Raw genomic sequence first — 8,215 nt, 5'->3', positions numbered from 1 at the left:
GGCTTGTCAAGGAGCATCAAGGAACAGGCCGCCGCGACACTGTTCCTCCACTAACAAGGCCGGACGGGACAACAGCCACCAGCAGTGAGGACAAGGTTTCTCTACTCGCTGATTTTTTCGCAGAGATGTCAGTCACTGATCCGGGTAGACGTCCACCTCACCTCCCTCAGGAAACAGACCACACCGTCGCCGATGTTCAGGTGACACGTGAACAGGTGGAGCGGCTGATGAGGGAAGTAGAGGAGAACAAAGCCACCGGCCCGGACGACATCAGCCCGCGGCTCCTCAAACGTTGCGCCAGTGAGCTGTCAGGTCCTCTCACCAGCGTCTTCAGGGCCTGCCTGATGGAGCACAGGTGGCCCTCTATATGGAAGGAGGCGCGAGTGGTACCAGCCCACAAGAAGAACTCAAAGTCTGAGCCCAGCAACTACAGACCCATCTCGCTGCTCTCCGTGGTGGGCAAGTTGCTGGAGCAGGTGGTGGCAGGTGTCATCTGTCATCACCTGAGTGAGCACCGCCTCCTCTCAGACAGACAGTTCGGCTTCCGGCCTGGCCGCTCAACAGCGGACCTCCTCACCCTCCTCTCCCAAGGCTGGCAGGATGCCCTGGACGAAGGTCTGGATACTCTTGTGGTGGCCCTGGACATTGCTGGGGTCTTTGATAGGGTCTGGCACGCGGGGCTTGTAAAAAAGCTTTGCGCCAAGGGTATCCAGGGCAACCTCCTTGCACTGCTCGAGGACTACCTCCAGGGGAGAACCCTCCGGGTAGTCATCAATGGACAGGCATCCCAGCCGTTACCTATACAGGCCTCAGTTCCACAGGGTTCAGTGTTGGGCCCGATCCTGTGGAACATATACATCGATGACCTCCTGCGGCAAATCCCGACTCTGCTTGCATACGCCGACGACTGCAATCTCTCCCGCTCCTACTGCCGCTCCGACAGTCAACGAGCCGTTAGAGAGCTAAATAGGCAGCTCAGGCTGGTGATGGAGTGGGGAGAGGCGTGGCAAGTCAGCTTCGCTCCAGAAAAGACGCAGGCCATGGTCATCTCACGGTCCCCAGCTGCCTCCCCAGCCGTCTCAGGCTGTCTGATTTTTGGAGGCCAGACACTTCCCCTCCAGGAACACGTCAAGTTGCAGGGAGTGACAGTGGACTGTGGCCTGCGCTTTGACCGCCATGTTGCTGCTGTTGCCCACCAGGTCTCCCAGCGAGTCTCTGCACTGCGTCGGATGTCAGGAAACCTCGACTCCCGGGGCATCCTCACACTGTACAAGGCTCAGATACGGCCTTGTATGGAGTACAGTGCCTTGTCCTGGATGTCGAGTGCCCCCACCCACTTGCAGAGACTGGATGCTGTGCAACGCCGTGCCCTGCGCTTGGTGGGGATGGACGGACAGCAGCAGCAGCAGCAGCAGCAGCAGCAGCAGGAGGAGCAGACCGGAGTCACGTCGCTGGAGCATCGGCGGAACGTGTCGGCGCTGGTGGTCCAGCACAAGGCTCGGGTTCTGGAGGTCCCTCATCTCAGCTCGATAAGGCTCCCACCACGAGCTGTCCAGAGGGAGTCCAGGACCACCACCTCCAATGACATGCTGGTGCAAGTGCCTCGATCTTACTCGAGGCAGCACCAGCGCTCTTACACAGCTAGAACCTCCAGACTGTGGAATGTGTTTACGGCAGCCACGAGTGATACACAGACAATGACACTCCAGCAGGTGAAAGTGGCTGCACACAGGTGGCGTAAAACACAACCCCCCACACTAGTGCTGTGTTAATCATGTCTATATATATATAGTAGGATGAGTTTACTTTTTGTATATATTTTCTTCTTTACATTTAAGTATAGGCTTTTCAAATAACAGCATAAAAAACGTGTTGTTTTAAGCCTGATGTAAATTTTGTTTAAATAAAAAAAAAAAAAAAGAGAAAGAGAGAGAGAAAGAGAGAGAAAGAGAGAGAGAAAGAAAGAGAGAGAAAGAGAGAAAGAAAGAGAAAGAAAGAGAAAGAGAGAAAAAGAGAAAGAAAGAAAGAGAAAGAGAGAGAAAAAGAGAAAGAAAGAAAGAGAAAGAGAGAGAAAGAAAGAGAAAGAGAGAGAGAGAAAGAAAGAGAAAGAGAGAGAGAGAGAGAGAGAGAGAGAGAGAGAGAGAGAGAGAGAGAGAGAGAGAGAGAGAGAGAGAGAGAGAGAGAGAGAGAGAGAGAGGAAGGAAGAAAGAAAGAGTGCAGTGACGAAGATTCAGTGCTGTAACAGTGAATAGTGTTTTGAGGCCGCAAGGGTTATTGCGACGATACTCTCCAACAACGTGGTCTCATCGCATCTGCAGTCGGCGCCCCTCCACCTGCCAGCACACCAACACGTGACGTATAAGTGTACAGTGCAGTGAAGGAGATACAGTGTTGTGACAGTGTACAGTGCTGTGAGGATATAGGGGTTACTGTGTCGAGTATTGTCTCCGTACCCCTCCCACTAATGTGCCCTCCCTACACAAAGGAAGGAAATCCCCTGGGAAATTAACCCCAAGCTGCACCCACACTCCCTCCTTTCGAAGCAATTAACTTCGGCGCCGAGACCCTTGACTGACCTGACTGACTTGACCGCACCCAACCCATCCCTAGCATCTACCACTGCAGCTGTCATCACTACTATCACCTGCTGAGACTGCACAGAAATGGCGGATCACAGGCCCATCAAGAGGCGAGACCTTCCCGGGTATTGCCCTCAGAAATGGTGTGCTGTCTGTGGAAAGGCTGCAGTCAAGAATGCACCTTATGTTAGATGCGAAGGCAGAAATGACTGCCCCAATGTCTGCCACTCATCCTGCCTCGGAGACCATGATGTCTACACATGTGAAGACACACAGGAACTACGGAGGTTATGCAGCATTGAAGACTCTGTAGTTTACCTCCCTCTAGATCCTAACGAAAATGCTCCCACCACGCTTGCCGCCCCCAACGAAAGCGACGATGGTGGCGATGCAGACGCAGACGTAGACGTAGATGTGGACGAGCGGCAGCACTACAGGGAGATGGATAAGGAGGATCTCATCTCTTACACTCTACGCCTACAGAAGGATGTAACCAACAAAAATAAAATAATTCGGTCCCTCACGCTACAAAGGGACTGGATTCTCGAAAAACAGACACACGTGGCTAAACTCCATGAGCTCATGGAGGTCCTCACGGAGTGCACGAAAGCAGACGCAAGAGTTTCCAGCAGTTCTATTGCGACTACTGCTACTCCCTCCTCTATCCTGAGGACCTGGGAGAAGGCGTGTGCCTCCTCGGACCACTGGAGGCAGTGGTGGCAATCTGGAAGGCCTAAGCCTCTCATAAGAGTAGCGGACGCCCTCACCACAGCGGCCGCACCCGCCACCACCGCCACTACCACCACAGCCTCAGGTAGCACCAACACCACCATTACCACCAATAACAATAGCAGCAGCAACAGTAACAAAAACACCATCAACAACAACAACAGTAACAGTAACGATAACAACAGCAACAACAGCAGTAGTAGTAGTAGCAACAGCAGCAACAACAACAGCAGGAGAAACAGCAGCAGTACTACCAGCAGCAACAGCAGTAGCAGCAGCAACAGCAATAGTAACAACAACAACAGCAACAATAATAGCGATAGGAGCAACAACAACAACAACAACAAAAATAACAATGGAAGCAGGAAGAAGACCCAGCGACAGCGACGTGGCCAGCGGCGGGCACGAAGTCACCCCAACACACCTGACCGGCGACCTGTCCCTCCTCCTCGCATGACTCAGCCACAGGCATCTGCGTACCCAGTGAGGCACAGGGGAGAGCAAAGGGTCCGATGCGACTACTGCTTCCGCCCCGGCCACACAGCTGAGATGTGCTACAGCCGCGCTGCTGACGAACGCCAGGAACAAAGGCAGGAGAGTATGTTCATGAGGGTTCTGACGGAGGGTTTAGCGCGGCAACAACTTCCTCACCCCCAGCAGCCCTTTCAGGCCCCCCTCCAGCCTTCCTGGCAGCCACAGCCCAGTCACTACCCCAGCTGGAACCTCTCCTCGTGGCAGGGCAGACACTAATGCGTCTCGCCTCACCACCACACCTCATTCCCAAGCCAACGCGAGGAGGCAAGGGAACAGACGCCCCAGCTGTCACCTGACCGTGGTCTCCGCCAACGTGAGAGGACTCCGCACCAATGTAGGTGACCTTAGCCACAATTTCGTGCTGAGACATAGTGCTGACATTGTCGCAGTAACAGAAACGTGGCTGAGTGACGAGGTGGAGCCGACGTTCGGCAAAATATTAGGCTACTCCCTGTGGGTGAGGATGGACCGAAAAAAATAGAGCAGGCGGAGGTGTCGCTGCCTGTTTTAAGGACGGCCTCCAAACACAGGAACTTGAGGTAGCCGTGCCACACCTGATGGAGGCACTGTTCTTCAGGGTGGAACTTGCAGACAACAGTGGGCTTCTCCTCTGTGTCATGTACCGCCCCCCGAGACAAGGACGAGCCCCGCTAGACTTCCTGACGGAGGAACTCGACACCCTGCTCCAGCGTCACAAGTGTTCCCATGTGATGATAGTGGGGGACCTGAACTTCCACATGGAGCAGGATGCCTTCAGTAATCTCCTGACTGTTCAGGCCCTAACCAACCATGTCACCTTCCCTACACACGAGCGGGGAGGACTGCTGGATCCTGTGGTGACAGACCTACCCGAAGCCAGCATCAGCTGCCAGCAGCTAGGACCAGTGGGCAGCTCAGACCACTTTGCTGTGCTGTCTCAGGTCGAGCTGCAAACGGCGAGGGAAGACGCTATCCCGCGTACCGTCTGGCTTTGGAACAGGGCGGACTGGCCATCCATGAAGCAGGACATGGAGAACACGGACTGGGAGTCCCTCCTAATGGGAGATGCTGAGACCAAGGCACGCACCCTCACCACCAGGCTCCTTGCCCTCCAACAGCAGCATGTGCCCTGCCGAGTATATCTCTCCAGGCCTGGTGATCCCGCCTGGTTTGGTTTTCGCTGCAGAGCATCTGCCGAGGCCAAGCATGCTGCCTGGGTGAGGTACAAGCGACACCCGTCACGCAGGAACAAGACGCTGCACCGGGAAGCGTGTAGGAGGATGACGTCTATCTGCAGATGGGCGAGGAATCAGCTAAGGGAGGACAGAAGGCGAAAGCTCAGTGGCCCAGGTGTTGGCAACAAGACCTGGTGGAATCTGGTGAAGGAGCAGCAAGGAGCATGTCACCGCGAGACTCTTCCTCCACTCACCAGACCTGACGGATCCACCGCCACGAGCAGTGCAGACAAGGCCACACTCCTCGCCGAGCTTTTCGCCAACAAGATGAAGGTTGACGACTCGGCACGACCTGTACCACAGCTGGCCCCGGAAACTGATTGCACTGTCACCACTGTCTTGGTGACGGCAGAGCAGGTTGAGCGGCTACTCGGTGCGGTGGATGTGGGTAAAGCCACAGGCCCGGATGACGTCAGCCCACGGCTCCTCAAGCAATGCGCTAGAGAGCTGTCAGCTCCTCTCACCACCGTCTTCACATCTTGCCTGAGGGAGAAGAAGTGGCCCTCAGTATGGAAGGAAGCGCGTGTGGTACCGGTCCATAAGAAAAACTCAAGGTCTGAGCCCAACAACTACAGACCCATCTCCCTGCTCTCAGTGATGGGCAAGTTGCTGGAGCAAATAGTGGCTGCTGCCATCTGCCAACACCTGAGCGAGAACCACCTCCTCTCAGACAAGCAGTTTGGCTTCAGGCCTGGCAGATCCACCGCAGACCTCCTCCTCATCCTCTCCAAGGACTGGCAAGACGCCCTGGAAGAAGGCCTGGACACCCTTGTGGTGGCCCTGGACATTGCTGGGGCTTTTGACAGGGTCTGGCACGCGGGGCTCATTGAAAAGCTTCGCGCCAAGGGTGTCAAAGGTGACCTGTTAATGCTGCTCGAAGATTACCTCCAGGGTAGGACCCTTCAGGTAGTAGTCAACGGGCAGTCATCAAGGCCTTCACCTGTCCGGGCCTCAGTTCCACAAGGCTCCGTCTTGGGCCCAGTCCTATGGAACATATACATCGACGACCTCCTCCGGCAGCTGTCATCTGTGGCAGCATACGCCGACGACTGCACACTCTCCCGCTCCTACTGCCGCCTCGACAGTCAGCGTGCTGTCACTGAGCTGAACAGGCAGCTCGGACTGGTGGAGCAGTGGGGAAAGATGTGGCAGGTTAACTTCGCTCCTGAGAAGACGCAGGCGATGGTCATCTCGCGGTCCCCAGGTGCTTCACACGCAGTCTCAGGACAGCTGCGTTTTGGAGGCAAGAGCCTGCCACTTCAGGATTATATCAAGATCCTGGGCGTGTCTGTGGACCGCGGCCTACGCTTCGATCACCACATCAGTGTCGTCGCCCGCCAGACCTCTCTCCGAGTCTCTGCCCTTCGTAGGATGGCGAACACCCTCGACCCACGGGGCATCCTCACGCTATACAGGGCACAGATACGCCCATGTATGGAGTACGGTGCCCTGTCCTGGATGTCGAGTGCCGCCACCCACATGCAGAGACTGGATGCTGTGCAGCGGCGAGCCCTGCGCTTGGTGGCCACCGATGAGGACCAACAGCACCCACCACCAGTAACGTCACTGGAGCACCGCCGGGACGTGTCGGCCCTAATGGTGTGCCACAAAACTCAGGTGCAGAGGGTCCCTCACCTTGACCCCCTGAGGCTGCTGCCACACACAGTACAGAGGTGCACCAGAGTTGCAGCCAGTAGCGACGAGCTAGTGAAGGTGCCTCGATCTCGCTCTAGCCAACACCAGCGCACCTACACAGCCAGGACTTCGCGGCTGTGGAACATGTTCGCGGCGGCCACGCCCCAAGTGCAGGACATGTCCACGCACCAGGTGAAGCTGGCAGCCCACAGCTGGCGTAGCACGCACCTGTCCCCACTGGCGCTTTAAATTTTTATTATTTTATTGTATTAACATTATAATCTTTATGTTAAGCATGTATAGTGTTATTCCTGTAAAAAATACTATCATAGGCTTTTTAGATAATTCCACACTCAACGTGGAATTTTAAGCCTTTCTGTAAATATTTGTTTAAAAAAAAAAAAAAGAGGAAAAGAAAAAAGAAAGAGGAAGAAAGAAAAGAAAAAAAAGAGGAAGAAAGAAAAGAAAAAAGAAAGGAAGAAAGAAAAGAAAAAAGAAAGAGGAAGAAAGAAAGGAAAAAAATAAAGAGGAAGAAAGAAAAGAAAAAAGAAAGAGGAAGAAAGAAAAGAAAAAAGAAAGAGGAAGAAAGAAAAGAAAAAAATCAAGAGGAAGAAAGAAAAGAAAAAAGAAAGAGGAAGAAAAAAGAAAGAGGAAGAAAGAAAAGAAAAGAAAAAAGGAAGAAAGAAAAGAAAAGAAAAAAGAAAGAGGAAGAAAGAAATAGAAAAGAAGAAAGAAAAACATTTAAGTATAGGCTTTTTAAATAGCAGCATAAAAAACGTTTTTTTTAAGCTTGATGTAAATTTAGAAAAGAAAAGAAAAAAAGAAAGAGGAAGAAAGAAATAGAAAAGAAGAAAGAAAAACATTTAAGTATAGGCTTTTTAAATAGCAGCATAAAAAACGTTTTTTTTAAGCCTGATGTAAATTTTCTTTAAATTTTAGTGAGAGAGAGAGAGAGAGAGAGAGAGAGAGAGAGAGAGAGAGAGAGAGAGAGAGAGAGAGAGAGAGAGAGAGAAAACAAAGAGAGGAAGGAAGAAAGAAAGAAAGAGGAAAAGAAAAAGAAAGAGGAAGAAAGAAAAAAAGAAAGAGAGGAAAAGAAAAAGAAAGGAAGAAATAGAAAAGAAAAAAGAAAAAGAAAGAAAGAAAGAAAAAGAAAAGAAATAGAAGAAAGAAGGATAGAAATAAAGGAAGAAAGAAGGAAAGAGAAAGAGAAAAGAAAAAAGAAAAAGGAAGAGAAAGAATGAAAAGAGAAAAAAGAAAGAAAGAGCGAAAGAAAGTGGAAGAGAGAAAGAAAAAGAAATAGAGAAAGAAAGAAAGAGAAAGAAAGAAAGAAAGAAAGAATAAAAGAAAAAATAAAGAAAGGGAAAGAAAATAGAAAAAAAAGAAAGAGCGAAAGAAAGAAAAAAGGGAAAGAGAAAGAAAGGAAGAAAAGAGAAAAAAGAAAAAGAAAAATAGAAAAAAGAAAGAGCGAAAGAAAAGAGAAAGAAAGAAAGAAAGAGAAAGAAAGAAAGAAGGAAAAGAGAAAGA

Source organism: Scylla paramamosain, chromosome 4, assembly GCF_035594125.1.
Source record: "Scylla paramamosain isolate STU-SP2022 chromosome 4, ASM3559412v1, whole genome shotgun sequence".
In the NCBI taxonomy this organism is placed as follows: domain Eukaryota; kingdom Metazoa; phylum Arthropoda; class Malacostraca; order Decapoda; family Portunidae; genus Scylla; species Scylla paramamosain.
This window is presented reverse-complemented; position numbering follows the sequence as displayed.